The sequence below is a fragment of the Chiloscyllium plagiosum genome, chromosome 6 (genome assembly GCF_004010195.1).
Source record: "Chiloscyllium plagiosum isolate BGI_BamShark_2017 chromosome 6, ASM401019v2, whole genome shotgun sequence".
NCBI classification, from domain to species: Eukaryota; Metazoa; Chordata; class Chondrichthyes; order Orectolobiformes; family Hemiscylliidae; genus Chiloscyllium; species Chiloscyllium plagiosum.
Genome location: NC_057715.1, coordinates 73866678 through 73875068, shown reverse-complemented (window position 1 = coordinate 73875068; position 8391 = coordinate 73866678). Strand labels below are relative to the sequence as shown.

General features: G+C 42.1%; 1 non-coding gene across 1 annotated transcript; it reads right to left on the bottom strand.

Annotated features, from left to right (window-relative positions):
* Nucleotides 1–1173: 1173 nt before the first annotated feature.
* On the bottom strand, nt 1174–1331 carry LOC122551195. The gene has a single exon (XR_006312049.1). It is a non-coding gene; the product is annotated as a U1 spliceosomal RNA (small nuclear RNA).
* Nucleotides 1332–8391: the final 7060 nt, after the last annotated feature.

Sequence of the window (8391 nt, the reverse complement as noted above, 5' to 3'; positions counted from 1 at the left end):
AAGCTCAAGGGGTGGAATGGTATACTATTTGTATTTACTATGTTTCCTTGCCTGAGGACTGTTGACCAACAAGGTAAGCTGCCTGGTGATATGGGTACACTAGGCAAGGTAAATCAAGGATGATGCTTGCTGAGTGAGTGAGTGCTAAGGGAGCAAGTGGTCAGGCCTGAGTGCAGATTCCAGTACATCAGAATGATGCAAAGGGAAGGTGTTGGCAGATGTTGGATGCCAATGCTCATGGACAAAAGATGAGTGCAATTGGTGCTTGTGGATCTTGGCCTTGGGCTGCAGTTTGGCAAATGTATGCAACATTGAGGTCATTTAGTGCAAGCAGCAAGTTGAATCTGTCAGACACTGGTGTTCTTGTCAGGTCTTCTTGATGTGGAGCTTGTTTGGTGAGTTTGGTAAGACAGGAAGCTGAATTGTAATGATGTGAGTTGGGTCATCAATGAGGCATTTAATAAACAATAATTCCCCCTCAACTGACAACTTTGTCACTGTCTCTTGAGAAACTCACCTTACTGTGTGAAAGACATCAAAGGTGGTGCACCTAACTCCTGACGGCGAGATGGGCCTTGCCAGACTTGTGCTCTGATTCCACCATGTGTTGCACCATAGCCCACACTGCTCAGACCCCTGTCCAACTCCCCCCCTTATATTGCCTTTGTCCAATGTCCTTTAAACACTTTGATCAACAAAAATCTATTTTGGTATTAAAATAAATGAATGGTCTAACACCAAGTCATTTGTAGGAGTGTGTTTCGAACCTGTCAGTCTTCACATGAAGCACTGTTGAATAATTTCACTCCTGAAAGGTATGACTCTCTCTTCAGTTCACGGCTTCCCCATCAACTGAACTAACTTATCTCTTTTAACATAATCTGGTTGCCTAATATCTTGAAAATGTTCATTAAAGCACCCTTAACCTGTTCACTTTTAGAGAATACAACCTGAGTTTGTGAACTCTGAGTAATCTTAACAGTAGTACTGAAGGCTTGAGCTGCAGAACTTGCTGCACCTCTCGCCAAGATGTTCTAGTGCAGCTACAACACTGGCACCTACCCAACTATGTGGAAACTTACCCAGTTTAGAATTAGAATTACGTTCAAGTACAGGGATACAGGAGTAAAGTGAAAAGTCTACAAAGTCGCCATTCCCAGCACCATCTTAGGTACAAAGGTCCATAGGAACAAAATCTGAGGTACAAACTTTGCAGTTAAGTTTCCCGCATTCCCACATTGCAGGCATCAGCACACCCGAAGTGCAATGGGATTGCCTTGTCCAGGGAGAACCTTCTTTTGGATCAAGGTATCTCCCTGCCAGGTCAGTTATGTCCTGTACACATTACATATCCAACACAAATTCAATTCAATAACTGCCCTGTAAGTCTATGCTTGATCACCAAAGAAGTGATGTTAGCAACAGTGCTATCAAACAGCGCTTGCTGCAAGAACTCCTCAGGGTAGTGTCTGTGGCCTAACTATTTGCAATTATTTCATGAATGATATTTCTTCCAACAGGGTCAGAAGGGATACTTTCACCAATGACTGCAGACATATCCTGGAACAAGGATGACTGACCTCCAACAACCACAATCATCTTCCTATGTACCAGGTGTGACTTTAACCAGTGGAGAATTTCCACTGTCTTCCCACTGACTCTAGTTTTACTAAGGCTTCTTGATGCCATATCCAGTCAAATACATCTTTGCACAATTTTCAGCGCCATTCGAGACACCTCAGATATGAAGCATATCCAAATGTAGCAAGACCTGGTTAATCTCCAGGTTAAGGCTGACAAGCAGCAAGTAACATTGGCATCACGCATGTGCCAAGCAATCACCATCATCAACAGAGGGAAAGTAAGAATTGCCACTTCACATTTAATGGCTACAGTTGATGAATTATCTTAACATCCTGGGAATTATCATTGACCTTGGACTGAATTGAACTAGCCGTATAAATGCAATGGCGACAAGAACAAGTCAGAAGCTGGGAATCTTGCAGCGCATAACCCTCTCTGTTTTCTATCAATCAAGCAACCTTTTATCCATTGCAACTTGTTACCCCATAACATAAGCCTTTATTTTTAGCAATAAGTTTTGAGAGGCACCTTATCACATGTCTTCTAAGTCAACTAATTACTTTTAAAGTACAGTAGCTGTTGTAACACAGAAAATGCTGCAGCCAATTTGTAGATAGCAAAATGCAAACAGCAAATATCATTGTGAAAAATACATTCCTCTGTCAGGACACATGGGGTTTGATTAATCTTTAAGAGGCGTCTCTGTTAGTGCAGCAATGCCTCCCTATTGGATTGTCTAGACTTCTGCATACATGAATTAAGTCACCATTTTCTGTTCTGATCCACTGTTGGTGTGCAACTTCATGTGCATCTGTGACCAGTTTGAACTGGCCTCATAGGCCCAAGATAAATTGAGACAAGAGCTCTTGATGTTGCCGATCTGGTCCGTTTCCCGATAATGCAGTGGTCACTCCAGCCATACTCTACTTCATCTGGTCATTGCATGTCAATTGTGACAATGGGGAACCATGTACAAATCTCTGCATAATGTATTTTAAAGAGGGAGTAGATTATATCAACATCATCCTCATCTGGATTTTCACCTTTTTCAGTAGCTCTATCAAGTTAGGAATAGACCCTCAGGATACAAATGCCAAATGAGGTTCTTCCTGTCACCATACATGAAGGATGGGTCTGGCCATGTTGCTGAAACTTAACTGATATCCATTTGCCATTTGCAGAAGTAAGCCATTTAGCCCATTGCATCTGGTCTGCTATTCAATGGTTGATCTGCTAATCTTCAACTTCACTTTCAAGCCTTCTTCTCCTAATCTTAAGTCCCTTTTTGATTAAACATTTGCCTCTCCGCGGGATCCAAAATGGTGGCAATCTGATAAGTCTACTGTGCTGGGCTCTGCACCATAACCCAAATTAAGTGATGCTTTTATCCCCCGCCCCAATTAGCCATCTATGAGAAAAATTGAGAATACAGAGTAAACTAAAACCTCTAAACCCTTTAAGTATTGATTATAACATTTTAAGAAGAAGATGAAGGTGACTAAAGGGAAGGGAGTGCAAAGATTGCAGCCAGCAGGGCACTCCCCTACAGTGCCAGGCACACCCCCAACTCCCTGGCAATGCCCTGGAACCCACTGGAACAACAGAATTTAATCTTGGAGTTTGTAAAACTCTGTGAAAAAATTGAGTCGGCACTGGAACCAATCTCTGCCATGCCGCAGAAGCATGAGCAGGAAATCCAAGTGCTGGATCGACGCATCGAGGCAGTTGAACAAAGGACCATGGCATCAGAGACCGTGGCAGAGAAGTCAGAGGGGAAGATCCAAATACTGGAAGATCCAGGTTCGGGCCCTGCTGGATCAGATCGACAACCTCAAGAATTAAGGTCGAAGGAGAAACTTAAGAATAGTCGGGCTCCCGAAACGTGAAGAAGGTGACAGCCTGGTCAGCTTCATGGAGCAATGGCACTCGCAGTTTCTATGGCTGGAAGTCGAGTTGGGCTGGGCGCGTGTGAAGAGGGCCCGCCGGATCGCAATGTGCAGGTCCAGGTCAGATCAGTGTCCCCGCCCAGTCCTAGTGCGACTTCAGTGTTACAAGGAAAAGCAAATGATAATGGAAGCCTCCAGAAGACTGGGAAAAGACTCACTGGCCTTGGCGTACAAGGGGTCGATAATTACATTTTTCAAGATTTCTCTGGCGTTGTAATCAAGAAGAGAAAATCTTTTGATGAAGTCAGGAAGAGGTTGAGAGACCAGAATATCCAATACTCTGTGAGGTACCCAGCAGTACTGTGCTTTGACCATGGAGGGTCTGTTTACAATTTTGACTCAGTGGAGAAAGCAAGGGATTTCCTGGACTCTTTGAAATAGATGGTCTGGGTCAGAAAAAATTATGGACAATGGTATATCTTTTGCTCTCTTGGTTGTTGGTTTTATATGCTTGGCATTTCTTGGATGTAAAATACCCTTTTTCTTTTGCTAATTCCTGTTATTTCCTTGTTTCTTCTGGGTGTGGAGTGGTTATGTTGTTTCTTAAAGAAAAATGGGGTTGACGTATGGAGGGGATGGGTTCGGCGTCCACTGTTAATTTTCACGTGTGTAATTAATAGGTTTTCTTTGTTTCTGTACTACTTGGGTTTGGAGCATAGCTTTAACTGGAAGGAACCCTGATGGTAGTAGGGATTGGGATGAGTGCCCCCATGGCCGAGGGGGGAAAATCACCAGTTACTTGCTGTTTATATGTCTGTTTGTTTAATTTAGGAGTAGTAGTTAGTGTTTTTTATTTTTATAGTATCTGTAGTGGTAGTTTTTAGATTTTATGAATCCTATTTTCTCTCCACTTGGCGTACCATGAGTAAGCTTCTTTCCCTCAGGGGGCCACGGGCTGCTTTGTACGGTTATGGCTATTGGTTCATTTAGATGGTGCACCTGGAACATAAAGGGGAGTCATTCCCTGATAAAAAGAAAGAAGGTGTTCTCAAACCTTAGAAAGGAGAGGGTTAACATTGCCCTGCTACAAGAGACACACATTGGTGACAAGGAGGGTTTGGTAGGGTATTCTTTTCCTCTTTCAATTCTAAAAGCAGAGGACTGGCCAAACTAATACAGAGGAACCTTCCATTTCAGATAATGAACCAAATTAAGGATGGACATGGGTGGTTCATCATCCTAAGGCCATAGGGAGGAGTATGGCATCCTGAATGTCTATTGTCCTCTGGCGCACCTCCTTAAATTCTTAATCGATGCATTCTCTAAATCGATGGCTCTTGGGGTGCGCTGTAGAATTATAGAAGGAAGCTTTAACGGTCTCATGGACACCGAAGTGGACAGGATGCCAAGGGATCTCTTGGGTATCTTCCCACAATCTAGACAGTTTGTGGACTTATGTGGGGAGTTGGGGTTGGTGGATATGTGGAGATGTCTCCGCCCTAATGGTAGGGACTTTACCTTTTACTCCAACCCACACAAATGTCACAGGAGAATTGGTATGTTCTTTATTCCATTGATCTGTCTGGATTTGCTATTATCCTGCAGGATTGGGAATATAGCCATTTTAAACCATGCAGCAGTGTACTTGGATGTCAAGATTAGAGGTAGTGGAATAGATACGCAGTATTGGCACATGGATCCATTCTTTTGAAGGACAGCAAATTTATAGAGTACTTCACAAGGGAGTATAGGACCTTCTGGGACATTAACTCGGGTATTACCAATAACCCATCTATACTTTGGGAGACCACCAAGACTTATTTAAGGGGTTTAATTATTTCATATTCATCAAACAGGAAGAGACAGAGAGGAGAACAGCCATGTATGCTTGTGGCCTGGCTGAGGGTAGCCGAGTCAGCATATTATGATAGACTGGCTGTGACTAAGCTACAGCAGGTCACAGCTCTTTGGGCTGCCTTAAACTCAGTACTCACCCAGGCAGCAAAGAGACAGGTCTCCTTTGCGAAGCAAAGGTTATTTGAATACGGGGATAAGCTAGGTAGGTACCTGGCATATTTGGCCAGGAAGAAAAGTTCCCTGCAGTCCATTCTGCCCATGAGGGAGAGAACTGGTAATATTATTTACAAGTCTAAAAAGATTAATATGACATTTAGAAAGTTTTATGCAGAGGTACACGAGTAGGAAGGTTTTGAGGATGGAGTAGCAAGGATGGAATCCTTTTTTAAGAATCTGGACCACCCAGGTGTAAATGCAGAGCAAGCCTCTCTTTTGAATGCACCCTTAACAATACAAGAGATACAAGAAGCAGTAAGGCAGCTCCAAAATGGTAAAACACCTGGCCCAGAAGGGTTTCTGAGTGAGTTCTACAAGTAGTTCATAAATATGTTGGCCAAGACAATATTGAGTATGTACAATCACTCATACAACCAGGAATGTCTTCTGCCCTCTCTCAGGGAGGCCTTATTCTAAAGACTTGGAAAGATCCTGAGGACTGTGCCTCATATAGACCTATCTTGCTGCTGAATGTAGATTTTAAAATCCTGTCGAAAATGGTAGCTTTGAAATTGGAGAAGGTATTGCCCACTATCATAAAGGAAGACCATCTGCTGTGCTTAACCTGTCTAAATCTCTCTACAGATTCTTTTTGTCATCCTCATCAAGTGCCTTCCCACCTATTTCTATGTCATTCGCAAACTTGGCTATAGTAAATTCACTTTTCTCATTCAAGTCATTAACATGCCTTATAAGTGTTGCCATCCCGAAAATGCTCCCCTTTATTCCAAATCTCTGTCTTCTATTAGTTAGCCAATCTTCTATCTCTGTTAATATAATACCCCCAACACCATCAGGAGAAAGTGAGGACTGCAGATGCTGGAGATCAGAGTCAAAACGTTGACTCTCCTGCTCCTTGGACGCTGCCTGTCCAGCTGTGCTTTTCCAGCACTACAGTTTTTGACTCCAACATCATCAACTTTTGCTACAGTTTTGCTTATTTACTTAATGCCAGTTTACTTATTACTGTGAATAATGTTATGATTCCAGCTGGTGGTGACATTGGACAAGTCAGATCCCAGAGTGAAACTTGGATTGAAAGATCTTAAATTTAATTTTGAAATTATTTACCACAGGAACAGTCATTGATAGAACATAGTCACAAAAGTTGTCAATGTCCTTTAACTCAAGAACATAAATTTATACTATAAAAAAACATAACTATAGCTACATTGATAAGACTGTTTAGGACAATCTTAACATTAACAGGAAAATAAAGTTTCAACCTGTTTGCCAGTAATATCCATTACAGATACCCAAGTCGCAGAGAAATAGCACTCCATCTCAACTCTATATATCCTTTTTTTGACTCTTTCCAGTTCTCCTTTTCAGATTGCTGAGGGGGGTTTTAAAACATTTTTCCATATCTGCTGGCCTGGCGATTTTCTGATATGACAACTTTGAAACCTCTTTACCAACACTCACACCTTGCATATTTCTCAAGCAAAACTGTTCTGCTACAATGACAATTCTCCTGAATGAAACACTGGATTCTTCACTGAACTGAAGCCCTGAATCTCCTGAATTGAAATCAGAGCTAAACTAATGGCCTCTGGTCTGTTTTCTGTACCTTGATGAACTCAGCAGTATAAACATTTCATCAATTAACACCATAGGTAACCTGCGAGGCAACTGATTGAATTTTTTGGAAACTAGGTCACTATTACAAATGACTGATCTTATTTTATAAAAGTTACCTTTGCAGAACTTGAACTAAAATCTAAAATCTATTTTAAGAATCAAAATTCCCAAAAGAAATACACCCACTTTTATCACAACAAATTTACATTTCAATCTACACTGCTAACAAGACAGACTGTCTTTGTGTCATTGACAAGTTTGTGTTTTGCAAATTTCTGTTCCATTATCTATGTTATTAATGAATACAATGAAGAATTGAGGATCTAATATCAATTTTTGTAACAGCAAATCTCATCCTTCCAGTTGGAATATGTGCCCATTATCCTTCCATTCTGTCTCCTGCCACTCAGCCATTAGAGTCATAGAGTCATAGAGATGTACAGCATGGAAACCCATGCTTTGGTCCAACCCATCCATGCCACCAGATATCCCAACCCAATCTAGTCCCACCTGCCAGTACCCGGCCCATATTCCTCCAAACCCTTCCTATTCATATACCCATCCAAATGCCTCTTAAATGTTACAACTGTACCAGCCTCCACCACTTCCTCTGGCAGCTCATTCCATTCACATACCACCCTCTGCGTGAAAAGGTTGCCCCTTAGGTCTATTTTATATCTTTTCCCCCTCACCCTAAACCTATGCCCTCTAGTTCTGGACTCTCCGATGCCAGGGAAAAGACTTTGTCAGTTCTGTATCCAAATGGCTAGTTCTCCCTGTATTCCATGAGATCTAACCTTGCTAATCAGTCTCCCATAGGGAACCTTGTCAAACGCCTTACTGAAGTCCATATAGATCACATCTACTGCTCTACCCTCATCAATCCTCTTTGTTATTTCTTCAAAAAACTCAATAAAGTTTATGAGACATGATTTCCCATGTACAAAGCCATGTTGACTATCCCTAATCAGTCCTTGCCTTTCCAAATACATGTACATCCTGTCCCTCAACTTGCCCACCATCGACATCAGGCTCACTGATCTATAGTTCCCTGGCTTGTCTTTAATGCCCTTCTTAAACAGTGGCACCACGTTTGCCAATCTCCAGTCTTCCAGCACCTCACCTGTGACTATCGATGATACAAATATCTCAGCAAGAGGCCCAACAATCATTTCTCTTACTTCCCACAGAGTTCTCGGGTACACCTAATCAGGTCCTGGGGATTTACCCACCTTTACCCGTTTCAAGACATCCAGCACTTCCTCCT